Source organism: Bombina bombina, chromosome 6 (assembly GCF_027579735.1).
Source record: "Bombina bombina isolate aBomBom1 chromosome 6, aBomBom1.pri, whole genome shotgun sequence".
Lineage (NCBI taxonomy): Eukaryota > Metazoa > Chordata > Amphibia > Anura > Bombinatoridae > Bombina > Bombina bombina.
In genome coordinates, this window is record NC_069504.1 from 1,033,577,189 (window position 1) to 1,033,605,116 (window position 27,928).

Consider the following 27,928-nt stretch of genomic DNA (forward strand, 5'->3'; position numbering starts at 1 on the left):
AAACTTACTTCACCACCTCCATCGGAGGCAAAGTTTGTAAAACTGAATTGTGGGTGTGGTGAGGGGTGTATTTATAGGCATTTTGAGGTTTGGGAAACTTTGCCCCTCCTGGTAGGAATGTATATCCCATACGTCACTAGCTCATGGACTCTTGCTAATTACATGAAAGAAAAGAACTTGACACATTTTTGATGGCATTTCAAGGCAAGCGTCAATAAAACTAATGAAGCTTTAGTAAAAATTAATTCTAATTTAATCAAGTGCTGAAAGGTTCTCCAAAAATACAAAATAAATTTATGTAAAGGTATGGACGAGGACAGGAGTAAAAAAAATTACATAATCTCAACAAGTCTTCCAATAACTTTTGCAGCCATGTGTCTCAGAGCACTTGATCAGAGAAAACGTTAGCGCTCATAAGCATAATGAGAATATGGCAGTATAACAGTTCTCAGTTCAGATGACTTAGTTTAGAACAGTTCTCCTCCCATTCCACCCATGCCAGCATCCTCTGGAATTTCTGTCACAACAGCTTCTGTGGTTGTTAAAAGTGAAGAAACACCAGCAGCATCCATCAACGCCGTCCTTACAACCTATGTGGGGCCAATGATTGCTTTCTCTACCATATTTACAAATTGCCCAAGCATTGCATCATATCCCATCTCAACAGGACTCTAGAATTTTCTTAACATTCAACGATCCTTCAACACCAGCATTTTTGGCAAAGGTCATTGCAGATATTTTTAGGGTCTTTCTTATGATTTCAATGCCAACTTTCTGGTCTTCATTGGATGGAAGTACCAAAAGAAGGGATAATGTCAGTGAAAGACCTCAACACAAACTCTGTATTTCTCTTGTTAAGTGTATCCAGTCCACGGATCATCCATTACTTGTGGGATATTCTCCTTCCCAACAGGAAGTTGCAAGAGGATCACCCACAGCAGAGCTGCTATATAGCTCCTCCCCTAACTGCCATATCCAGTCATTCTCTTGCAACTCTCAACAAAGATGGACGTAGTAAGAGGAGAGTGGTGTATTATAGTTAGTTTTCTTAACTTCAATCAAAAGTTTGTTATTTTTAAATGGTACCGGAGTGTACTGTTTTATCAAAGGCAGCATTAGAAGAAGAATCTGCCTGTGATTTCTATGATCTTAGCAGAAGTAACTAAGATCCATTGCCGTTCTCACATATTATGAGGAGTGAGGTAACTTCAGAGAGGGAATGGCGTGCAGGTTTTCCTGCAATAAGGTATGTGCAGTAAACATATTTCTAGGGATGGAACTTGCTAGAAAAATGCTGCTGATACCGGATTAATGTAAGTTAAGCCTAAATGCAGTGATTTAATAGCGACTGGTATCAGGCTTATTAACAGAGATACATACTCTTATAAAAGTGTAATATAAAACGTTTGCTGGCATGTTTAATCGTTTTTATATATGCTTTGGTGATAAAACTTATTGGGGCCTAGTTTTTTCCACATGGCTGGCTTTATTTTTGCCTAGAAACAGAGGCTTTCCACTGTTATAGTATAAAAGTTACAGTTGGTGCAGTTAAAATTACAAACTGTGACATTCAGCTTCCCTCAGCAGTCCCCTGCGTGCTATAGGACATCTCTGATGGGCTCAAAAGGCTTCAAAAATAGGAGCTGTGGCAGTTGTTATGACTGTTTAAAAAACATATTTTTCGTTTTGTTAATCTGTTTTTTGTATTAAGGGGTTAATCATCCATTTGCAAGTGGGTGCAATGCTCTGCTAACTTGTTACATACACTGTAAAAACTTCGTTAGTGTAACTGCCTTTTTTCACTGTTATTTCAAATTTTGCCAAAATTTGTTTCTCTTAAAGGCACAGTAACGTTTTTTATATTGCTTGTTAACTTTGTTTAAAGTGTTTTCCAAGCTTGCTAGTCTCATTGCTAGTCTGTACAAACATGTCTGACACAGAGGAAACTACTTGTTCATTATGTTTAAAAGCCATGGTGGAGCCCCATAGGAGAATGTGTACTCAATGTATTGATTTCACCTTAAACAGTAAAGATCAGTCTTTATCTATAAAAGAATTATCACCAGAGGGGTCTGTCGAGGGGGAAGTTATGCCGACTCTCTACACGTGTCGGACCCTTCGCCTCCCGCTCGAGGGACGCACGCTAATATGGCGCCAAGTACATCAGGGATGCCCATAGCGATTACTTTGCAGGACATGGCTGCAATCATGAATAATACCCTGTCACAGGTATTAGCCAGATTGCCTGAATTGAGAGGCAAGCGCGATAGCTCTGGGGTTAGACGAGATACAGAGCGCGTAGATGCTGTAAGAGCCATGTCTGATACTGCGTCACAATATGCAGAACCTGAGGACGGAGAGCTTCAGTCTGTGGGTGACGTCTCTGAATCGGGGAGACCTGATTCAGAGATTTCTAATTTTAAATTTAAGCTTGAGAACCTCCGTGTGTTACTTGGGGAGGTATTAGCTGCTCTGAATGACTGTGACACAATTGCAGTGCCAGAGAAATTGTGTAGGCTGGATAAATACTATGCAGTGCCGGTGAGTACTGATGTTTTTCCAATACCTAAAAGGCTTACAGAAATTATTAGTAAGGAGTGGGATAGACCCGGTGTGCCCTTTTCCCCACCTCCTATATTTAGAAAAATGTTTCCAATAGATGCCACTACACGGGACTTATGGCAGACAGTCCCTAAGGTGGAGGGAGCAGTTTCTACTTTAGCAAAGCGTACCACTATCCCGGTTGAGGACAGTTGTGCTTTTTCAGATCCAATGGATAAAAAATTAGAGGGTTACCTTAAGAAAATGTTTATTCAACAAGGTTTTTATTTTACAGCCCCTTGCATGCATTGCGCCTGTCACTGCTGCGGCGGCGTTCTGGTTTGAGGCCCTGGAAGAGGCCATCCATACAGCTCCATTGACTGAAATTATTGACAAGCTTAGAACACTTAAACTAGCTAACTCATTTGTTTCTGATGCCATTGTTCATTTGACTAAACTAATGGCTAAGAATTCCGGATTCGCCATCCAGGCGCGTAGGGCGCTATGGCTTAAATCCTGGTCAGCTGATGTGACTTCAAAGTCTAAATTACTTAACATTCCTTTCAAGGGGCAGACCTTATTCGGGCCTGGTTTGAAAGAAATTATTGCTGACATTACTGGAGGTAAGGGTCATACCCTTCCTCAGGACAGGGCCAAATCAAGGGCCAAACAGTCTAATATTCGTGCCTTTCGAAATTTCAAGGCAGGTGCAGTATCAGCTCCCTCTACTTCAAAACAAGAGGGAACTTTTCCTCAATCTAAGCAGGCCTGGAAACCTACCCAGTCCTGGAACAAGGGCAAGCAGGCCAGAAAGCCGCCTGCTGCCTCCAAGACAGCATGAAGGAGCGGCCCCCTATCCGACAACGGATCTAGTAGGGGGCAGACTCTCTCTCTTCGCCCATGCGTGGGCAAGAGATGTTCAGGATCCCTGGGCGTTGGAGATCATATCTCAGGGATATCTTCTGGACTTCAAAGATTCTCCCCCAAAAGGGAGATTTCACCTTTCAAGATTATCTGCAAACCAGATAAAGAAAGAGGCATTCCTAAGCTGCGTGCAAGACCTCCTTGTAATGGGAATGATCCATCCAGTTCCGCGGACGGAACAAGGACAGGGGTTTTATTCAAATCTGTTTGTGGTTCCCAAAAAAGAGGGAACCTTCAGACCAATTTTGAATCTAAAGATCCTAAACAAATTCCTCAGAGTTCCATCATTCAAGATGGAAACTATTCGAACCATTTTACCCATGATCCAAGAGGGTCAGTACATGACCACAGTGGACTTAAAGGATGCCTACCTTCACATTCCGATCCACAAGAATCATCATCGGTTCCTGAGGTTTGCCTTTCTAGACAGGTATTACCAGTTTGTAGCTCTTCCATTCGGGTTGGCTACAGCCCCAAGAATTTTTACAAAGGTTCTGGCTCACTTCTGGCGGTTCTAAGACCGCGAGGCATAGCGGTGGCTCCTTACCTAGACGACATCCTGATACAGGCGTCAAGCTTTCAAATTGCCAAGTCTCATACAGAGATAGTTCTGGCATTTTTGAGGTCGCATGGGTGGAAAGTGAACGAAGAAAAGAGTTCTCTATCTCCTCTCACAAGGGTTTCCTTCCTAGGGACTCTGATAGATTCTATAGAAATGAAAATTTACCTGACGGAGTCCAGGTTATCAAAACTTCTAAATGCTTGCCGTGTTCTTCACTCCATTCCGCGCCCCACGGTGGCTCAGTGCATGGAAGTAATCGGTTTAATGGTAGCGGCGATGGACATAGTGCCATTTGCGCGCCTGCATCTCAGACCACTGCAATTATGCATGCTCAGTCAGTGGAATGGGGATTACACAGATTTGTCCCCTCTACTAAATCTGGATCAGGAAACCAGAGATTCTCTTCTCTGGTGGTTATCTCGGGTCCATCTGTCCAAAGGTATGACCTTTCACAGGCCAGATTGGACCATTGTAACAACAAACGCCAGCCTTCTAGGTTGGGGTGCAGTCTGGAACTCCCTGAAGGCTCAGGGTTCATGGACTCAGGAAGAGAAACTCCTCCCAATAAATATTCTGGAGTTAAGAGCAATATTCAATGCTCTTCTAGCTTGGCCTCAGTTAGCAACACTGAGGTTCATCAGATTTCAGTCGGACAATATCACGACTGTGGCTTACATCATCCATCAAGGGGGGACCAGGAGTTCCCTAGCGATGTCAGAAGTCTCCAAGATAATTCGCTGGGCAGAGACTCACTCTTGCCACCTATCAGCGATCCATATCCCAGGGGTAGAGAACTGGGAGGCGGATTTTCTAAGTCGTCAGACTTTTCATCCGGGGGAGTGGGAACTCCATCCGGAGGTGTTTGCTCAATTGGTTCTCCGTTGGGGCAAACCAGAACTGGATCTCATGGCGTCTCGCCAGAACGCCAAGCTTCCTTGTTACGGATCCAGGTCCAGGGACCCAGAAGCGGCACTGATAGATGCTCTAGCAGCGCCTTGGTTCTTCAACCTGGCCTATGTGTTTCCACCATTTCCTCTGCTCCCTCGTCTGATTGCCAAAATCAAACAGGAGAGAGCATCGGTGATATTGATAGCGCCTGCGTGGCCACGCAGGACCTGGTATGCAGACCTAGTGGACATGTCATCCTTTCCACCATGGACTCTGCCTCTGAGACAAGACCTTCTAATATAAGGTCCTTTCAATCATCCGAATCTACTTTCTCTGAGACTGACTGCATGGAGATTGAACGCTTGATCCTATTAAAGCGTGGCTTCTCCGAGTCAGTAATTGATACCTTAATACAGGCACGAAAGCCTGTCACCAGGAAAATTTACCACAAGATTTGGCGTAAATATCTTCATTGGTGTGAATCCAAGAATTACTCATGGAGTAGGGTTAGGATTCCTAGGATATTGTCCTTCCTCCAAGAGGGTTTGGACAAAGGACTATCAGCTAGTTCTTTAAAGGGACAGATTTCTGCTCTGTCTATTCTTTTACACAAGCATCTGGCAGAAGTTCCAGACGTTCAGGCATTTTGTCAGGCTTTAGTTAGAATTAAGCCTGTGTTTAAACCTGTTGCTCCCCCATGGAGCTTAAACTTGGTTCTTAAAGTTCTTCAAGGGCTTCCGTTTGAACCCCTTCATTCTATTGATATCAAACTTCTATCATGGAAAGTTCTTTTTCTGATGGCTATTTCCTCGACTTGAAGAGTCTCGCAGTTATCTGCCTTACATTGTGATTCTCCTTATCTGATCTTTCATTCAGATAAAGTAGTTCTGCGTACAAAACCTGGGTTTTTACCTAAGGTGGTTTCTAACAAGAATATCAATCAAGAGATTGTTGTTCCATCATTATGCCCTAATCCTTCTTCAAAGAAGGAACGTCTTTTGCATAATCTAGACGTAGTCCGTGCATTGAAGTTTTACTTGCAGGCTACTAAAGATTTTCGCCAAACATCTCACCTGTTTGTTATTTACTCTGGACAGAGGAGAGGTCAAAAGGCCTCGGCAACCTCTCTTTCTTTTTGGCTTTGGAGTATAATCCGTTTAGCATATGAGACTGCTGGACAGCAGCCCCCTGAAAGAATTACAGCTCATTCTACTAGAGCTGTGGCTTCCACCTGGGCCTTTAAAAATGAGGCCTCTGTTGAACAGATTTGCAAGGCTGCGACTTGGTCTTCGCTTCATACCTTTTCAAAATTTTACAAATTTGATACTTTTGCTTCTTCGGAGGCTGTTTTTGGGAGAAAGGTTCTACAGGCAGTGGTTCCTTCCGTTTAAGTTCCTGCCTTGTCCCTCCCATCATCCGTGTACTTAAGCTTTGGTATTGGTATCCCACAAGTAATGGATGATCCGTGGACTGGATACACTTAACAAGAGAAAACATAATTTATGCTTACCTGATAAATTTATTTCTCTTGTAGTGTATCCAGTCCACGGCCCGCCCTGTCCTTTTAAGGCAGGTCTAAATTTTAATTAAACTTCAATCACCACTGCACCCTATGGTTTCTCCTTTCTCGGCTTGTTTCGGTCGAATGACTGGATATGGCAGTTAGGGGAGGAGCTATATAGCAGCTCTGCTGTGGGTGATCCTCTTGCAACTTCCTGTTGGGAAGGAGAATATCCCACAAGTAATGGATGATCCGTGGACTGGATACACTACAAGAGAAATAAATTTATCAGGTAAGCATAAATTATGTTTTATATAGAAAAATACAGAGCAAGCCCAACAGTCTGTACTATCAATGTGTACCCGGTTTAACTCAACTCCCCGTAAGCAGACCACCTTGTATCTTATTTTAAGGCAACATATCTCACCAATCTGCTGCGCATCCGCTTCAGGTGAGACCCGGCTGGTTCGTATACTCCTTCAGACGCTGACATTAGCGTTAACCAATATGCCGGGTGCAATCACTACACTAGGACGCACGCAGCCTCGCAGTCCCACGAGGACAATGACATCAACGAGGTCCGTAACAGGCAATAAGGGAGGAGGTGTGTCCAAAAATCAAAAACCGGGTTGGTAAATCCCAAAATAACGATCACCAAACAAAACTTCAGGCTTGCTAAGTAAGATGCATTCCATGGAACATAAAACAAAGATCTGTCCTGCTGGTGTGTAGACAAGAAGGAGCGTTTGGACAGTTTGTTTAAAAACAAAACCTTTATTTTCCAATTAAAAAGAGAAATAGCAGCATCCGCACAGGGAGAGCGTAACACCAAGCTGGCTTACGCGTTTCGGCTTATGCCGTAATCATAGCCAATGGCAAATAATTAAAGGTTTTGTTTTTAAACAAACTGTCCAAACGCTCCTTCTCTTCATTGGATGGAGTCAGAGCATCTAGTGCTGGGATACAGCGAAGCAAGGCACAACCCCCCTTCTAGAACTATTCCTTCCTCTACCACAGCACGAGTTGCATTTAACGCATTAGTTACTCTGTCTTTTCATTTACTTGGCTAGCCTCTCATTTAATTTCTCTTTTTCATATTCCCGGTTTGTACTTTCCAGCTGCTCCTGAATTTCTTGTATGTGTTTTTCAATATTTGCTTTGTTGCCTTTTCCTTTCAACAGCATGGTATAATCCTTTGTTACAATAACTTCTCCAACTTTCCCAAAATCATGAGCCTGAATATCTTCAATATTTAAGATGAGTCCGTCCCCACCAAACACAGCTCCTCCAGAGGTAATGGCAATGTCCTTGAGTTGGCTCTTCCTACTGCCACCAAAACCTGGAGTTTTAACTGCAACCACCTGAAGGCCTACTTTTAAGCGATTTAAAACCAATGTGCTTAAAGCTTCCCCATCAACATCTTCAGCTATTATAACCAAGGGTTTACGGTGAGCATTGGCAATTTCAAAAGCAGGTACAATTGACTGAACACTTGAAATCTACTAAGTAAAAGATAAGCGTTCTGGAAATGACATTTCTGGCAGTATTGATAAAATGTGGAGAAACGTAGCCTCTGTCAAATTTCATGCCTTCAATAATCTGCCAAACTCATCATTAAGGGGTCGATTTACCAAAGGCTTTCGCCAGCCTTTGAGCCCCTACGGCTGGAGGTTCTCACAAGAGAACCTGCTCACCGTATTTAACAACGGCTGCTTTCCTAACCTTTTGCCACCTCTAAGGTGGCGAAATTTAATCTCCATGGTCTAGTCCGCCCAGGGAGATTGACAGCTCTGCCCGCGCATAACTGGTTGTACGCGGGCAGGATTGCACGCAAGCGCAAAATAGTGCTCTTGTGCAATGGTAAATTCCTCTGGGAAAATTTGCCCCACCAGAGTCAAGCTGCAGCGGACAGGGGGGCGAATATGCGCCCCTGTCTGCCTAAGCTTGATAAATAGCCCTAAGAGTTTTGCCATCCTTAACTGTAGGAAACACCTTTATGACCAACTTTCTCTTGTTAAGTGTATTCAGTCCACGGGTCATCCATTACTTATGGGATATATTCCCTTCCCAACAGGAAGTTGCAAGAGGATCACCCAAGCAGAGCTGCTATATAGCTCCTCCCCTCACATGTCATATCCAGTCATTCTCTTGCAACTCAACTAGATAGGACGTTGTGAGAGGTCTGTGGTGTTTTTTATACTTAGTTTATTTCTTCAATCAAAAGTTTGTTATTTTAAATGACACCGGAGCGTGCTGTTTGTTCTCAGGCAGTATTTGGAAGAAGAATCTGCCTGCGTTTTCTATGATCTTAGCAGAAGTAACTAAGATCCACTGGCTGTTCTCACATATTCTGAGCAGTGGGGTAACTTTCAGAAAGGGAATAGCATGTGGGGAATCCTGCAAACAAGGTATGTGCAGTAAATTTATTTTCTAAGGAATGGAATTGACTAAGAAAATACTGTTAATACTGAGGTAATGTATGAGCCTTAACTGCAGTAGAAGCAACTGGTAGCAGGCTTATTAATAACACTACCTTAATTTTAAAGTGCATGTTTAAAATGTTTACTGGCATGTTATTCGTTTTTTGTGAGGTACTTTGGTGATAAATCTTTCGGGGCATGATTTTCCACATGGCTGTCGTTTATTTCTACATAGAAACGATTAACTGAGGTTTCCCACTGTTGTAATATGAGTGGGAGGGGCCTATTTTAGCGTTTTTTTGCGCAGTAAAAATTCAGTAACAGTCTTCCTGCTTCTTCCTCTTTGATCCAGGACATCTCTAGAGAGCTCAGGGGTCTTCAAAATTCATTTTGAGGGAGGTAATCTGTCACAGCAGACCTGTGACAGTGTGTTTGACTGTGATAAAAACATTAATTGTTTAATTGATTATCCGTTTTTGGGTATTAAGGGGTTAATCATCCATTTGCTAGTGGGTGCAATGCTTTGCTAACTTAATACATTTACTGTGAAAATTTGGTTGCTATAACTGATTTGGTTCATTGTTATTTCAACTGTGACGATTTTTTGTGCTTCTTAATGGCGCAGTAGCGTTTTTTATATTGCTTGTAAACTTATTTGAAAGGATTTTCCAAGCTTGCTAGTCTCATTGCTAGTCTGTTTAAACATGTCTGACACAGATGAATCTGTTTGTTCACTATGTTTGAAGGCCAATGTGGAGCCCCACAGAAATATGTGTACTAAATGTATTGATGTCACTTTGAATAAAAGTCAAATTTTATCTGTAAAGAAATTATCACCAGACAACGAGGGGGAAGTTATGCCGACTAACTCTCCTCACGTGTCAGTACCTTCGCCTCCCGCTCAGGAGGCGCGTGATATTGTGGCGCCAAGTACATCAGAGAGGCCCATACAAATCACTTTGCAAGACATGGCTGCTGTTATGACAGAGGTATTATCTAAATTGCCTGAATTAAGAGGCAAGCGCGATAGCTCTGGGTTAAGGACAGAGCGCGCTGATGATGTGAGAGCCATGTCCGATACTGCGTCACAATTTGCAGAACATGAGGACGGAGAGCTTCATTCTGTGGGTGACAGATCTGATCCAGGGAGACCGGATTCAGAGATTTCTAATTTTAAATTTAAGCTTGAGAACCTCCGTGTATTGCTAGGGGAGGTATTAGCGGCTCTGAATGATTGTAACACGGTTGCAATTCCAGAGAAAATATGTAGGTTGGATAGATACTTTGCGGTACCGGTGTGTACTGACGTTTTTCCTATACCTAAAAGGCTTACAGAAATTATTAGCAAGGAGTGGGATAGACCTGGTGTGCCCTTTTCCCCTCCTCCGATATTTAGAAAAATGTTTCCAATAGACGCCACCACACGAGACTTATGGCAGACGGTCCCTAAGGTGGAGGGAGCAGTTTCTACTTTAGCTAAACCTACCACTATCCCGGTGGAGGATAGTTGTGCTTTTTCGGATCCAATGGATAAAAAATTAGAAGGTTACCTTAAGAAAATGTTTGTTCAACAAGGTTTTATCTTACAGCCCCTTGCATGCATTGCTCCTGTCACTGCTGCTGCGGCATTCTAGTTTGAGTCTCTGGAAGAGGCCATTCACACAGCTCCATTGGATGAGATTATGGCCAAGCTTAAAGCACTTAAGCTAGCTAATGCATTTGTTTCTGATGCCGTTGTACATTTAACCAAACAAACGGCTAAGAACTCCGGATTCGCCATCCAGGCACGCAGAGCGCTATGGCTTAAATCCTGGTCAGCTGACGTGACTTCTAAATCTAAATTGCTTAATATTCCTTTCAAAGGGCAGACCTTATTCGGGCCCGGCTTGAAAGAAATTATTGCTGACATTACTGGAGGTAAGGGTCATACTCTTCCTCAGGACAGGGCCAAATCAAAGGCCAAACAGTCTAATTTTCATGCCTTTCGTAACTTCAAGGCAGGAGCAGCATCAACTTCCTCCGCTCCAAAACAGGAAGGACCTGTTGCTCGTTACAGACAGGGCTGGAAAGCTAACCAGCCCTGGAACAAGGGCAAGCAGGCCAGAAAGCCTACTTCTGCCCCTAAGACAGCATGAAGATAGGGCCCACGATCCAGAAACGGATGTAGTGGGGGGCAGACTATCTCTCTTCGCCTAGGCTTGGGCAAGAGATGTCCAGGATCCCTGGGCGTTGGAGATCATATCTCAGGGATATCTTCTGGACTTCAAAGCTTCTCCTCCACAAGGGAGATTTCATCTTTCAAGGTTATCAGCAAACCAAATAAAGAAAGAGGCATTTCTAAGCTGTGTGCAAGACCTCTTAGTAATGGGGGTGATCCACCCAGTTCCGCGGACGGAACAAGGGCAAGGGTTTTACTCAAATCTGTTTGTGGTTCCCAAGAAAGAGGGAACCTTCAGACCAATCTTGGACCTAAAAATCTTAAACAAATTCCTAAGAGTTCCATCATTCAAAATGGAAACTATTCGAACCATCCTACCCATGATCCAAGAGGGTCAATATATGACCACAGTAGATTTAAAGGATGCCTACCTTCATATACCGATTCACAAAGATCATTATCGGTACCTAAGATTTGCCTTTCTAAACAGGCATTACCAGTTTGTAGCTCTTCCCTTCGGGTTAGCTACGGCCCCGATAATTTTTACAAAGGTTCTGGGCTCACTCCTAGCGGTGCTAAGGCCGCGAGGCATAGCGGTGGCGCCGTACCTAGACGACATTCTGATACAAGCGTCAAGTTTTCAAATTGCCAAGTCTCATACAGAGATAGTTCTGGCATTTCTGAGGTCGCATGAGTGGAAGGTGAACGTGGAAAAGAGTTCTCTATCACCACTCACAAGAGTCTCCTTCCTAGGGACTCTGATAGATTCTGTAGAAATGAAAATTTACCTGACGGAGGCCAGGTTATCAAAACTCTTAAATGCTTGCCATGTCCTTCATTCCATTCCACGCCCGTCAGTAGCTCAGTGCATGGAAGTAATCGGCTTAATGGTAGCGGCAATGGACATAGTACCATTTGCGCGCCTGCATCTCAGACCCCTGCAATTATGCATGCTAAGTCAGTGGAATGGGGATTACTCAGATTTGTCCCCTCTACTAAATCTGGATCAAGAGACCAGAGATTCTCTTCTCTGGTGGCTTTCTCGGGTCCACCTGTCCAAGGGGATGACCTTTTGCAGGCCAGATTGGACAATTGTAACAACAGATGCCAGCCTTCTAGGTTGGGGCGCAGTCTGGAACTCCCTGAAGGCTCAGGGATTATGGACTCAGGAGGAGAAACTCCTCCCAATAAATATTCTGGAGTTGAGAGCAATATTCAATGCTCTTCTAGCTTGGCCTCAGCAACACTGAGGTTCATCAGATTTCAGTCGGACATCACGACTGTGGCTTACATCAACCATCAAGGGGGAACCAGGAGTTCCCTAGCGATGTTGGAAGTCTCAAAGATAATTCGCTGGGCAGAGTCTCAATCTTGCCACCTGTCAGCGATCTTCATCCCAGGCGTGGAGAACTGGGAGGCGGATTTTCTAAGTCGCCAGACTTCTCATCCGGGGGAGTGGGAACTTCATCCGGAGGTCTTCGCTCAACTGATTCTTCGTTGGGGCAAACCAAATCTGGATCTCATGGTGTCTTGCCAGAACGCCAAGCTTCCTTGTTACAGATCCAGGTCCAGGGACCCGGGAGCGGCGCTGATAGATGCTCTGACAGCCCCTTGGGTCTTCAACATGGCTTATGTGTTTCCACCTTTTCCGATGCTACCTCGACTGATTGCCAAGATCAAACAGGAGAGAGCATCAGTGATTCTGATAGCGCCTGCGTGGCCACGCAGGACCTGGTATGCAGACCTAGTGGACATGTCGTCCTGTCCACCATGGTCTCTACCTCTGAGGCAGGACCTTCTAATACAAGGTCCTTTTAAACATCCAAATCTAATTTCTCAGAGGCTGACTGCATGGAGATTGAACGCTTGATCCTATCAAAGCGTGGCTTCTCGGAGTCAGTTATTGATACCTTAATACAGGCACGGAAGCCTGTTACCAGAAAAATGTACCATAAGATATGGCGTAAATATTTATATTGGTGCGAATCCAAGGGTTACTCATGGAGTAAGTTTAGGATTCCTAGGATATTGTCCTTTCTACAAGAGGGTTTAGAAAAGGGCTTATCTGCTAGTTCGTTAAAGGGACAGATTTCTGCTCTGTCTATTCTCTTACACAAACGTCTGGCAGAAGTTCCAGACGTCCAGGCTTTTTGTCAGACTGTTGCTCCTCCGTGGAGCTTAAACTTGGTTCTTAAAGTTCTTCAAGGGGTTCCGTTTGAACCCCTTCATTCCATTGATATTAAGCTTTTATCTTGGAAAGTTCTGTTTTTGATGGCTATTTCCTCAGCTCGAAGAGTCTCTGAGTTATCGGCCTTACATTGTGATTCTCCTTATCTGATTTTCCATTCAGACAAGGTAGTTCTGCGTACTAAACCTGGGCTTTTACCTAAGGTAGTTTCTAACAGGAATATCAATCAGGAGATTGTTGTTCCATCATTATGTCCTAATCCTTCTTCAAAGAAGGAACGACTTTTACATAATCTGGACGTAGTCCGTGCCCTGAAGTTCTTTTTACAGGCAACTAAAGATTTTCGTCAAACTTCTTCCCTGTTTGTCGTGTACTCTGGTCAGAGGAGAGGTCAAAAAGCTTCGGCAACCTCTCTCTCCTTCTGGCTTCGTAGCATAATACGTTTAGCCTATGAGTCTGCTGGACAGCAGCCCCCTGAAAGAATTACAGCTCATTCCACTAGAGCTGTGGCTTCCACCTGGGCCTTTAAGAATGAGGCCTCTGTTGAACAGATTTGCAAGGCTGCAACTTGGTCTTCGCTTCACACTTTTTCAAAATTTTACAAATTTGATACTTTTGCTTCTTCGGAGGCTGTTTTTGGGAGAAAGGTTCTACAGGCAGTGGTTCCTTCCGTTTAAGTTCCTGCCTTGTCCCTCCCATCATCCGTGTACTTTGGCTTTGGTATTGGTATCCCATAAGTAATGGATGACCTGTGGACTGAATACACCTAACAAGAGAAAACATAATTTATGCTTACCTGATAAATTTATTTCTCTTGTAGTGTATTCAGTCCACGGCCCGCCCTGTCTTTTTAAGGCAGATCTAAATTTTAATTAAAACTCCAGTCACCACTGCACCCTATGGTTTCTCCTTTCTTGTCTTGTTTCGGTCGAATGACTGGATATGACATGTGAGGGGAGGAGCTATATAGCAGCTCTGCTTGGGTGATCCTCTTGCAACTTCCTGTTGGGAAGGGAATATATCACATAAGTAATGGATGACCCGTGGACTGAATACACTACAAGAGAAATAAATTTATCAGGTAAGCATAAATTATGTTTTTTTCATGGCATCACAAATAATTTTGCCAATTTCCTGATCTCCATTTGCAGATATTGTAGCTACTTGAGCAATCTCTTCTAGTGTGGTAACAGGTTTTGACTGCTGCTTTAACTGATCTTGTCAAAACACTCTTTAGCAATAGATTGTGCAAGAACAGTCACTGTCGTAGTACCATCTTCAGCTTCTTAATTTGTATTGTTGGCTACATCTTGAACTAGCGTGGCCCCAATATTTTTTTGTCTTTAACCCTTTGAGTGCTAACGAAGGCACTGAGCCGTTGCAAATTGTCCCAGTCAGGTGCTGACGACGGCTCAGAGCCGTCGCTAGCACTCACCCACCTTGAAGGCAATCTGGGGGCTCCCACCCAGACGATCTGGCCTGAATAGTGAGAGGCATAACCGGGGCTTCATGATTCGCACGGTGACATCACACGCAATGATATCACCGCGCAACTTTATTTAAAATGGACAATATAGGGAAATGCAGGCATGCTGCTTAGAAGCCTGTATCTCAGGCATCTAAGCAGCTACAGGCCCCCAAGACCCACTGTTGGAAAGATAATCCTAACCTTTCCAAAGGTATAAGTCTTGGGGATCAGGGGGGGAGTAAAAAAAATATATTTAAAAAAGTAAAAATAATAAAAAGTTTAAATCCAGCTTAGCACCCAGGTGGGAAATGGCTTAGCAGTCAAAGGGTTAAGATCAATTGCTTTTCCAACAGTTACACAATCTTTGGTTACTTTAGGACTCCCCTAACTTTGTTCAATAACTACATTTCTTCCTTTAGGTCTCATTGTCACAGCTACCGCATCTGCCAGAAGATCAACTTCTTAAAGCATACGAGTTCATGCCTCAGCCCTAAATTTAACATCTTTAGAATAGGCCCGGGTCAGATAAGGAGCTAAAGCTCTAGATACAGGTCTCACTTGACGAAGAACTGTTGGTAACCAAAACGTTTCCAGCAATGGTCTGTAGGAGCCGATCCACTAGATGTTAACACACACGTGCCTAACAGCGACTGCGTGTTTTTTTTTTTTTTATTAACTATGCTCCTGAAACTTTGGGGCTTGGTTAGGAGTCTGAAAATCAGCACAGTTATTTAAAAATAAGCAAAACTAAGGAAAAGGTCACTACATAGTTATTTACACTATATAGTGGTCAGTTGATCACAAATGGTCAAGGGGACAACAGAAGATGCTTGCAAGTGCCAAGCTTTTCATTGTCAGTCACACACACTGGCAGGGGTATAACTTGAAGCATGCAAATCAAGGGGCATTTTGGTTCTTACACATTAGTGTTTATTGGGACATCAGGTTTTTTTCTTCTTCAGTACTTTGGTAGAAAAAGGGTTGAAGGTGCTGTGCTTCCTAAAGAAATATCATTTGCATGTTGCTGTCTATGGTGAGAATAAGATGTATTTTTATTTCATACATATTTTTTAAAAATCTACAAAATGCATCAGGCTACTCCCATGGCAAGTTTCCTGACTTCTGTGACATCCCTGTACACTGAATTATGTAGTCTTAAAGGAACAGTCAATGACACAAATTAATAAATATTCCTGGACGAAGTAGATGGATGCTGAACCTAATAGTATATTACACATTAAAAAACAGAATTTATGCTTACCTGATAAATTACTTTCTCCAACGGTGTGTCCGGTCCACGGCGTCATCCTTACTTGTGGGATATTCTCTTCCCCAACAGGAAATGGCAAAGAGTCCCAGCAAAGCTGGTCACATGATCCCTCCTAGGCTCCGCCCACCCCAGTCATTTGACCGACGGACAGGAGGAAATATATATAGGAGAAACCATATGATACCGTGGTGACTGTAGTTAGAGAAAATAATTCATCAGACCTGATTAAAAAACCAGGGCGGGCCGTGGACCGGACACACCGTTGGAGAAAGTAATTTATCAGGTAAGCATAAATTCTGTTTTCTCCAACATTGGTGTGTCCGGTCCACGGCGTCATCCTTACTTGTGGGAACCAATACCAAAGCTTTAGGACACGGATGAAGGGAGGGAGCAAATCAGGTCACCTAAACGGAAGGCACCACAGCTTGCAAAACCTTTCTCCCAAAAAAAGCCTCCGAAGAAGCAAAAGTATCAAATTTGTAAAATTTGGCAAAAGTGTGCAGTGAAGACCAAGTCGCTGCCTTACATATCTGGTCAACAGAAGCCTCGTTCTTGAAGGCCCATGTGGAAGCCACAGCCCTAGTGGAGTGAGCTGTGATTCTTTCAGGAGGCTGCCGTCCGGCAGTCTCATAAGCCAATCGGATGATGCTTTTAAGCCAAAAGGAAAGAGAGGTAGAAGTCGCTTTTTGACCTCTCCTTTTACCAGAATAAACAACAAACAAGGAAGATGTTTGTCTGAAATCTTTAGTAGCCTCTAAATAGAACTTTAGAGCACGGACAACGTCCAAATTGTGTAACAAACGTTCCTTCTTTGAAACTGGATTCGGACACAAAGAAGGTACAACTATCTCCTGGTTAATATTTTTGTTAGAAACAACTTTAGGAAGAAAACCAGGCTTAGTACGCAAAACCACCTTATCTGCATGGAACACCAGATAAGGAGGAGAACACTGCAGAGCAGATAACTCTGAAACTCTTCTAGCAGAAGAAATTGCAACCAAAAACAAAACTTTCCAAGATAGTAACTTAATATCTATGGAATGTAAGGGTTCAAACGGAACCCCTTGAAGAACTGAAAGAACTAGATTTAGACTCCAGGGAGGAGTCAAAGGTCTGTAAACAGGCTTGATCCTAACCAGAGCCTGAACAAATGCTTGAACATCTGGCACAGCTGCCACTCTTTTGTGTAGTAAGACAGATAAAGCAGAGATATGTCCCTTTAGGGAACTTGCAGATAATCCTTTCTCCAAACCTTCTTGAAGAAAGGAGAGAATCTTAGGAATTTTTATCTTATTCCATGGGAATCCTTTGGATTCACACCAACAGATATATTTTTTCCATATTTTATGGTAAATTTTTCTAGTTACAGGTTTTCTGGCCTGAACCAGAGTATCTATCACCGAATCTGAAAACCCACGCTTTGATAGAATCAAGCGTTCAATCTCCAAGCCGTCAGTTGGAGGGAGACCAGATTTGGGTGTTCGAATGGACCTTGTACTAGAAGATCCTGTCTCAAAGGTAGCCTCCATGGTGGAGCCGATGACATATTCACCAGGTCTACATACCAAGTCCTGCGTGGCCACGCAGGAGCTATCAAGATCACCGAGGCCCTCTCCTGATTGATCCTGGCTACCAGCCTGGGAATGAGAGGAAACGATGGGAATACGTAAGCTAGGTTGAAAGTCCAAGGTGCTACTAGTGCATCTACTAGAGTCGCCTTGGGATCCCTGGATTTGGACCCGTAGCAAGGAACCTTGAAGTTCTGATGAGACGCCATCAGATCCATGTCTGGAATGCCCCATAATTGAGTTATTTGGGCAAAGATTTCCGGATGGAGTTCCCACTCCCCCGGATGAAATGTCTGACGACTCAGAAAATCCGCTTCCCAATTTTCCACTCCTGGGATGTGGATCGCAGACAAGTGGCAGGAGTGATCCTCCGCCCATTGAATTATTTTGGTCACTTCTTTCATCGCTAGGGAACTCTTTGTTCCCCCTTGATGATTGATATAAGCTACAGTCGTCATGTTGTCTGATTGGAACCTTATGCATTTGGCCTTTGCTAGTTGAGGCCAAGCTCTGAGAGCATTGAATATCGCTCTCAGTTCCAGAATGTTTATCGGGAGAAGAGACTCTTCCCGAGACCATAGACCCTGAGCTTTCAGGGATTCCCAGACCACACCCCAGCCCACTAGACTGGCGTCGGTCGTGACAATGACCCACTCTGGCCTGTGGAAGCTCATTCCCTGGGACAGATGGTCCAGGGTCAGCCACCAACGGAGTGAATCTCTGGTCTTTTGATCTACTTGAATCATTGGAGACAAGTCTGTATAATCCCCATTCCACTGTTTGAGCATGCACAGTTGTAATGGTCTTAGATGAATTTGTGCAAAAGGAACTATGTCCATTGTTGCAACCATCAATCCTATTACTTCCATGCACTGCGCTATGGAAGGACGAGGAACAGAATGAAGCACTTGACAAGAGCTTAGAAGTTTTGATTTTCTGACCTCTGTCAGAAAAATCCTCATTTCTAAGGAATCTATTATTGTTCCCAAGAAGGGAACTCTTGTTGACGGGGACAGAGAACTCTTTTCTTTGTTCACTTTCCATCCGTGAGATGTGAGAAAGGCTAGAACGATGTCCGTATGAGCCTTTGCCTTTGACAGGGACGACGCTTGTATTAGAATGTCGTCCAAGTAAGGTACTACTGCAATGCCCCTTGGTCTTAGAACCGCTAGAAGGGACCCTAGCACCTTTGTGAAAATCCTTGGAGCAGTGGCTAATCCGAATGGAAGAGCCACAAACTGGTAATGTTTGTCCAGAAAAGCGAACCTTAGGAACTGATGATGTTCCTTGTGGATAGGGATATGTAGGTACGCATCCTTTAGATCCACGGTAGTCATAAATTGACTTTCCTGGATGGTGGGTAGAATCGTTCGAATAGTTTCCATTTTGAACGATGGTACCCTGAGAAATTTGTTTAGGATCTTCAAATCCAAAATTGGTCTGAACGTTCCCTCTTTTTTGGGAACTACGAACAGATTGGAATAAAATCCCATTCCTTGTTCCTTTATTGGAACTGGGTGTATCACTCCCATCTTTAACAGGTCTTCTGCACAATGTAAGAATGCCTGTCTCTTTATTTGGTTTGAGGATAAGTGAGACTTGTGGAACCTTCCCCTTGGGGGTAGTTCCTTGAATTCCAGGAGATAACCTTGAGAAACTATTTCTAGCGCCCAATGATCCTGAACATCTCTTGCCCAAGCCTGAGCAAAGAGAGAGAGTCTGCCCCCCACCAGATCCGGTCCCGGATCGGGGGCTACTCCTTCATGCTGTCTTGTTAGCAGTGGCAGGCTTCTTGGCCTGCTTACCTTTGTTCCAGCCTTGCATTGGTTTCCAGGCTGGTTTGGGTTGTGAGGCATTACCCTCTTGCTTAGAGGATGCAGAATTAGAGGCTGGTCCATTTCTGCGAAAGGGACGAAAATTAGGCTTATTTTTAGCCTTAAAAGACCTATCCTGTGGAAGGGCGTGGCCCTTTCCCCCAGTGATGTCTGAAATAATCTCTTTCAAATCAGGTCCAAATAAAGTTTTACCTTTGAAAGGAATGTTAAGTAATTTTGTCTTGGATGACACATCCGCTGACCAAGACTTTAGCCAAAGCGCTCTGCGCGCCACAATAGCAAACCCTGAATTTTTCGCCGCTAATTTTGCTAATTGCAAAGCGGCATCTAAAATAAAAGAGTTAGCCAATTTAAGTGCGTGAACTCTGTCCATAATCTCCTCATATGGAGTTTCTCTACTGAGCGACTTTTCTAGTTCCTCGAACCAGAACCACGCTGCCGTAGTGACAGGAACAATGCATGAAATTGGTTGTAGAAGGTAGCCTTGCTGTACAAAAATCTTTTTAAGCAAACCTTTCAATTTTTTATCCATAGGATCTTTGAAAGCACAACTATCTTCGATAGGAATAGTAGTGCGTTTGTTTAGAGTAGAAACTGCCCCCTCGACCTTGGGGACTGTCTGCCATAAGTCCTTTCTGGGGTCGACCATAGGAAATAATTTCTTAAATATAGGGGGAGGAACAAAAGGTATGCCGGGCTTTTCCCACTCTTTATTTACTATGTCCGCCACCCGCTTGGGTATAGGAAAAGCGTCGGGGGACACAGGAACCTCTAGGAACCTGTCCATCTTGCATAATTTCTCTGGAATGACCAAATTGTCACAATCATCCAGAGTAGATAACACCTCCTTAAGCAGTGCGCGGAGATGTTCTAATTTAAATTTAAATGTCACAACATCAGGTTCAGCTTGATGAGAAATTTTTCCTGAATCTGAAATTTCTCCCTCAGACAAAACCTCCCTCATGGCCCCTTCAGATTGGTGTGAGGGTATGACAGAACAATTATCATCAGCGTCCTCTTGCTCTTCAGTGTTTAAAACAGAGCAATCGCGCTTTCTCTGATAAGTAGGCATTTTGGATAAAAGATTTGCTATGGAGTTATCCATTACAGCCGTTAATTGTTGCATGGTAATAAGTATTGGCGCACTAGATGTACTAGGGGCCTCCTGCATGGGCAAACTGGTGTAGACACAGTAGGAGATGATGTAGTATCATGTTTACTCCCCTCATTTGAGGAATCATCTTGGGCAATATCATTATTTGTGGCAGTACTGTCCTTACTTTGTTTGGACGCTATGGCACAATTATCACATAAATTTAAATGGGGAGACACATTGGCTTTCATACATATAGAACATAGCTTATCTGAAGGTATAGACATGTTAAACAGGCTTAAACTTGTCAACAATGCACAAAAAACGTTTTAAAATAAAACCGTTACTGTCACTTTAAATTTCAAACAGAAAACACTTTATTACTGAATATGTGAAAAAGTATGAAGGAATTGTTCAAAAATTACCAAATTTTCACCACAGTGTCTTAAAAGTATTGCACGCCAAATTTCAGAGCTTTAACCCTTAAAATAACGGAACCGGAGCCGTTTTTCAATTTAACCCCTATACAGTCCCAGATACAGTCTTTGCTAAGACCCAACCAAGCCCTGAGGGGAATACGATACCAAATGACGCCTTCTAAAAGCTTTTTCAGAGATTCTTAGATCCACACACATGCATCTGCATGCCCTGTTCTCAAAAAACAACTGCGCATTAATGGGGCGAAAATGAGGCTCAGTCTATGACTAGAAAGGCCCCCTGACTGAAAAAGGTGTCCAATACAGTGCCTGCCGTTTTATAAACGTTCCCCAAGATTATAAATGTCAATTGTTAGCCTAAATTTGAATAATATGCACAAATAAAGCAAACGATTTAGCCCATAAAAATGTCTACCAGTTTTTTAGCCCATAATAAGCCCTATATTCTGTTTGTTTTTGAATAAGAAAATGGCTTACCGGTCCCCATGAGGGGAAATGACAGCCTTCCAGCATTACACAGTCTTGTTAGAAATATGGCTAGTCATACCTTAAGCAGAAAAGTCTGCTAACTGTTTCCCCCAACTGAAGTTACTTCATCTCAACAGTCCTATGTGGAAACAGCAACCGATTTTAGTTACTGTCTGCTAAAATCATCTTCCTCTTACAAACAGAAATCTTCATCCTTTTCTGTTTCAGAGTAAATAGTACATACCAGCACTATTTTAAAATAACAAACACTTGATAGAAGAATAAAAACTACATTTAAACACCAAAAAAACTCTTAACCATCTCCGTGGAGATGTTGCCTGTGCAACGGCAAAGAGAATGACTGGGGTGGGCGGAGCCTAGGAGGGATCATGTGACCAGCTTTGCTGGGACTCTTTGCCATTTCCTGTTGGGGAAGAGAATATCCCACAAGTAAGGATGACTCCGTGGACCGGACACACCAATGTTGGAGAAAGCATGTATTTTTTTTTTGTGGTCATGTAACACTCCAAATATTCATCTAGGATCTAGAAGAAGATAAAACAGTTTGGTTGAAACATGGAAAAACTATTTATTATATTAGAAATGGGACAATAACAATAGGGTTGATCCATATCAAGTGGTTCGACATAGGTTGCTTGACTATTTTAATTTTCCAATTTTTTTGAGTGATTACATCTATATGTTGATATTGCAAAAATACCAGTATTTTATTTTTATTTTACTTTTTTACTACCAGTATTTTATTTTTAATCATGACAGCCATCTTTGTGTCATGGTGCATGACCAATTTTGGTCATACAGATGTTTATGGGAAACCTCAGCTCAGGATGGTCCTAGCTCCTTGGAACAAAACTGGTCTCTAGATCACATTACCAGGTACATGTTCATATATAAACATTTTGCACATTCTTGATCCTTAGACTTAATTTCTAATGTAATCATGAAAATTGCTGAAAGTTCAACTTTTAGTGTCAATTTACAATGGGAAGGGTTCAGGCCTCATCCCTACATTTTTTTAGGGGGTACATAGGTAAGTATAGTGTACAGTAGAACATTTTCAGGTTTTAAGTTGCTCTTATTTTTTTTAAATTATGGGCACGAGAACACATTTTTTTTTTTTTTTTAAACATTTCCCTTCACTTCCAGATTTATCATCTCTGGTAAGTGACCAGATAGGAAATTGCATTTATTTTTTACAAATAAAGTACTCTATGGTAGTGGTGTAAAAAACGGAGTTTGAGATTCTACTGGTTACAGAGATAGGACTAATAGAAATCTGGAGAAATGCAGACTTTATTCATGCGGTTTGAGAAATGACAAGATGTAATATAAGCATAAAAAAAATAAAGAAAAAGGAAATTTATGCTTATCTGATAAATTTATTTCTTTTACGATATGACGAGTCCACGGATTCATCCTTACTTGTGGGATATTATCCTCCTGCTAACAGGAAGTGGCAAAGAGCTGAGCTGTTATATAGCTCCTCCCTTGATTCCTCCCCCCAGTCATTCGACCGAAGGCATAGGAAGAGAAAGGAAAAGCTAAAAGGTGCAGAGGTGACTGAAATTTTAAAAATAAAATAAATTCTGTCTTAAAATGAAAGGGCGGGCCGTAGACTCGTCATATCGTAAAAGAAATAAATTTATCAGGTAAGCATAAATTTCCTTTTCTTTTACAAAGATATGACAAGTCCACGGATTCATCCTTACTGTGGGATACAATACCAAAGCAACAGGACACGGATGAACAGGAAGGACAAGACAGAGACCTAAACGGAAGGCACCACTGCTTGAAGAACCTTTCTCCCAAAAACAGCCTCCGAAGAAGCAAAAGTATCAAATTTGTAAATTTGGAAAAAGTATGAAGGGAGGACCAAGTCGCAGCCTTACAAATCTGTTCAACAGAAGCATCGTTTTTAAAAGCCCATGTGGAAGCCACAGCTCTAGTGGAGTGAGCCATAATTTTTTCAGGAGGCTGCTGTCCAGCAGTCTCGTATGCCAGGCGGATGATGCTTTTCAGCCAAAAAAAGAGAGAGGTAGCCGTAGCTTTTTGACCCCTACGCTTACCAGAATAAACAACAAAAAGAAAAGATGTTTGACGAAAATCCTTGGTCGCTTGTAAGTAAAACTTCAAAGCGCGAACCACTTCTAAGTTATGTAATAGACGTTCCTTCTTAGAAGAAGGATTAGGACACAAGGAAGGAACAACAATTTCCTGATTAATATTCTTATTTGAAACAACCTTAGGAAGAAATCCAGGTTTAGTACGTAAAACCACCTTATCAGAATGGAATATAAGATAAGGCGAGTCATATTGTAAAGCAGAAAGCTCAGAAACTCTTCGAGCAGAAGAGATAGCAACTAAAAATAAAACTTTCCAAGATAACAGCTTAATATCTATGGAATGCATGGGTTCAAACGGAACCCCTTGAAGAACATTAAGAACTAAATTCAGACTCCATGGCGGAGCTACAGATATAAACACAGGCTTGAATCTGATTAAAGCCTGACAAAAAGACTAAATGTCTGGACATCCACCAGACGCTTGTGTAATAAAACTGACAGAGCAGAAATTTGTCCCTTTAAAGAACTAGCAGATAACCCCCTTCTCCAATCGTTCTTGGAGAAAGGACAAGATCCTAGGAATCCTAATCTTACTCCATGAGTAGCCTTTGGATTTGCACCAATAAAGATATTTATGCCATATCTTATGGTAAATCTTTCTAGTGACAGGCTTGCGAGCCTGAATCAGAGTATCAATGACCGACTCAGAGAATCCCCGCTTTGATAAAATCAAGCGTTCAATCTCCAGGCAGTCAGCTGCAGAGAAGTTAGATTTGGATGTTGGAATGGACCTTGAATGAGAAGGTCCTGTCTCAATGGTAGTTTCCACGGAGGTAGAGACGACATGTCCACTAGATCCGCATACCAAGTCCTGCGTGGCCACGCAGGAGCTATTAGAATTACTGAAGCTCTCTCCTGTTTGATTCTTGCAATCACACGAGGTAGGAGAGGAAAAGGTGGAAACACATAAGCCAGGTTGAACGACCAAGGTACTGCTAGAGCATCTATCAGTACAGCCTAGGGATCCCTTGACCGGGACCCATAATGTGGAAGTTTGGCATTCTGTTGAGATGCCATTAGATCCAATTCCGGTGTGCCCCATTGTTGAGTCAATGATGCAAAAACCTCCAGATAGAGTTCCCACTCCCCTAGATGAAAAGTCTGATGACTTAGAAAATCCCGCTTCTACTCCTGGGATAAAGATCGTAGATAGATAGCAAGAGTGATTCTCTGCCCATCGGATTATATTTGATACCTCTATCATCACAGGAGAACTCCTTGTTCCCCCCTGATGACTGATAAATGCTACAGTCGTGATATTGCCCGACTGGAATCTTATGAATTTGGTCAGTGCCAACTGAGGACACGCCTGAAGCGCATTGAATATTGCTCTCAGTTCCAGAATATTGATAGGTAATTGAGACTCCGTCGGAGTCCAAGTTCCCTGAGCCTTCAAGGAATTCCAGACTGCACCCCAGCCCAAGAGGCTGGCGTCCGTTGTCACTATAACCCATGATGGCCTGCGGAAGCACATCCCCTGGGACAGATGGTCTCTTGATCCAGATTTATCTGAGGAGATAAATTTGCATAATCCCCATTCCACTGTCTGAGCATGCACAGCTGCAGTGGTCTGAGATGAAAGCGAGCAAACGGGACAATGTCCATTGCTGCTACCATTAATCCAATGACCTCCATACACTGAGCCACTGATGGCCGAGGAATGGACTGAAGAGCTCAACAAGTATTTAGAATCTTTGATTTTCTGACTTCGTCAGAAATATTTTCATGTCTACCGAGTCTATCAGAGTTCCCAAGAATGGAACTCTTGTTTGTGGAACAAGTGAACCCTTTTCTATATTCACTTTCCAACCATGAGTTCTTAGGAAGGACAGCACAATGTCCGTATGAGATTTGGTCAGATGACGATTTGACGCCTGAATCAAGATATCGTCTAGATAGGGCGCCACCGCTATGCCCCACGGCCTGAGAACCGCTAGAAGGGACCCTAGCACTTTTGTGAAAATTCTGGGAGCTGTGGCCAACCCGAAAGGAAGGGCCACAAACTGATAATGCTTGTCCAGAAAAGCAAACCTTAGAAACTGATGAAAATCCTTGTGGATAGGAATGTGAAAGTACGCATCCTTTAGGTCCACAGTGGTCATGTATTGACCCTCCTGGATCATTGGTAAGATTGTTCGTATTGTCTCCATCTTGAACGATGGGACTCTGAGGAAATTTGTTTAGACATTTTAAATCTAAAATAGGTCTGAAAGTTCCCTCTTTTTTGGGAACCACAAAAAGGTTCGAGTAAAACCCCTGTCCCTTTTCCAGTTTTGGAACAGGACAAATTACTCCCATGGTATAGAGGTCTTTTACACAGTGTAAGAATGCCTCTCTTTTTGTCTGGTCTACAGACAAACGTGAAAGATGAAATCCTCCTCTTGGGGGAAATTTTTTGAATTCCATTTGATACCCCTGGGTCACAATTTCTAATGCCGAGGGATTCTGTACATCTCTTGCCCAGGCCTGAGCAAAGAGAGAAAGTCTGCCCCCTACTAGATCCAGTCCCAGATCGGAGGCTGCCCCTTCATGCTGTCTTGGTAGCAGCAGTGGGCTTCTTGGCTTGTTTACCCTTATTCCAGGTCTGGTTAGGTCTCCAGACAGACTTGAATTGAGCAAAATGTCCTTCCTGTTTAGTAGAGGAAGGGAAAGCAGAGGGTACTCCTTTGAAATTTCGAAAGGAACGAAAATTATTTTGTTTACCCCTCATCTTAAGGGGTTCGTCTTGAGGTAGGGCGTGGCCTTTACTTCCAGTAATATCTGAAATGATTTCTTTCAATTCAGGTCCGAATAGGGTCTTACCCATGAAAGGAATAGTTAAAAGCTTAGATTTTGATGATACATCAGCAGACCACGATTTTAACCATAGCGTTCTGCGCGCCAAGATGGCAAAGCCTGCATTTTTTGCCGCTAATTTAGCAATCTGAAAAACAGCATCTGTGATAAAAGAATTAGCTAGCTTGAGAGCTTTAATTCTGTCCAAAATGTCCTCTAAGGGCGTCTCTACTTTCAGAGACTCCTCAAGGGCGTCAAACCAGAAAGCCGCCGCAGTAGTTACTGGAACAATGCAGGCAGTAGGTTGTAACAAGAAACCCTGGTGAATAAATAATTTCTTTAGAAGACCCGCTAACTTTTTATCCATAGGGTCTTTGAAAGCACATCTGTCCTCAATATGTATAGTTGTACGCTTAGCTAGAGTAGATATTGCTCCCTCTACCTTAGGGACCGTTTGCCAAGAGTCCTTGATGGTGTCTGATATAGGGAACATTTTCTTAAAATTAGGAGGGGGAGAGAACGGTATGCCTGGTCTATCCCATTCCTTTTTAACAATTTCCGAAATTCTTTTAGCAACTGGAAAAACATCAGTGTAAGTAGGTACTTCTAGATATTTATCCATCTTACACAATTTTTCTGAAGGAATTGTAATAGGTTCACAATCATCCAGAGTCGCTAGGGCCTCCCTGAGCAACAGGCAAAGGTGTTCAAGTTTAAATTTAAAGGATGCTAAGTCTGTATCTGTCACATTCCCTGAATCTGAAAGTTCTCCCTCAGACAATAATTCCCTGACCCCCAATTCAGAGCATTGTGAGGGTACATCGGAAATGGCTACTAAAGCATCAGAGGGTTCAGTATTTACATTAATACCTGGCCTACTGTGTCTACCTTGCAAACCTGGCAGTTTAGATAATACCTCAGTGAGGGTAGTTGACATAACTGCAGCCATATCTTGCAGAGTAAAAGAATTAGACGCACTAGAGGTACTAGGCGTCGCTTGTATGGGTGTTAAAGGTTGTGACACTTGGGGAGAATTAGATGGCATATCCTGATTCTCTTCAAACTGAGAATCATCCTTAGACACACTTTCATTTCCTAAAATATGTTCTTTACAGTGTAAGGCTCTATCAGTACAAGAGGTACACAATGTAAGTGGGGGTTCCACAATGGCTTCTAAACACATAGAGCAATGAGATTCCTCAATATCAGACATGTTAAACAAAGTAGTAATAACCACAACAGTTGGTAAACACTTTATTTATTGAAAAAAACTATTTTGCAAAAAAACGAGTACTGTGCCTTTAAGAAATAAAAGCACACACTTTTTTCCCAAACACGCTTAAAAACGTCTATGAACGTTTAAAACCTATGTATGGGGGGCGGAGCCAGCTTTGGACCTGAGCGGTCGCACATCTCAACAGCTCCGGCTATTTTACATATAAAGCATACCTTTGGCGACTGCTCGGGTCCATATACTTTATAACAAACCAGCTTTTATCTATATTGAAGTTACAAGGAGCTAAAACTGGGGAGTGTGCTGGCTCCCGGACGAAACCTTAGTCTATTGATCTGCCTCGCTAAGTTGACAGCAAAGCAGCGGCCATTTTCCCGACCACGCGGGGAGCAACTAGAGGACACAGTTCACTACTTTGTGGATCGGCAACCGCTGTAGGATTGCTTTTTGGCAT

At 42.8% G+C, this 27,928-nt stretch overlaps 1 pseudogene; it reads right to left on the reverse strand.

Moving 5' to 3' along the window:
• Positions 1-446: 446 nt before the first annotated feature.
• On the reverse strand, positions 447-27,928 carry LOC128664867 (60 kDa heat shock protein, mitochondrial-like; annotated as a pseudogene).